Raw genomic sequence first — 216 nt, forward strand, 5'->3', positions numbered from 1 at the left:
GAGCTCCCTTGACACTTTGCCATTTTTTCACCTTTTTTCTCATTTCATCCAGGGACACAGCGGCTCTCACAGACTTTAGAACCGCCCCTGGGCTCCAGGACCCTAGGCATGGGTTTCTGCCTAGCTCCCTTGACACTTTGCCATTTTTTCACCTTTTTTCTCATTTCATCCAGGGACACAGCGGCTCTCCACAGACTTTGCAGCCGCCCCTGGGCT

This window comes from Dunckerocampus dactyliophorus, unplaced genomic scaffold (genome assembly GCF_027744805.1).
Source record: "Dunckerocampus dactyliophorus isolate RoL2022-P2 unplaced genomic scaffold, RoL_Ddac_1.1 HiC_scaffold_24, whole genome shotgun sequence".
Classification (NCBI taxonomy): domain Eukaryota; kingdom Metazoa; phylum Chordata; class Actinopteri; order Syngnathiformes; family Syngnathidae; genus Dunckerocampus; species Dunckerocampus dactyliophorus.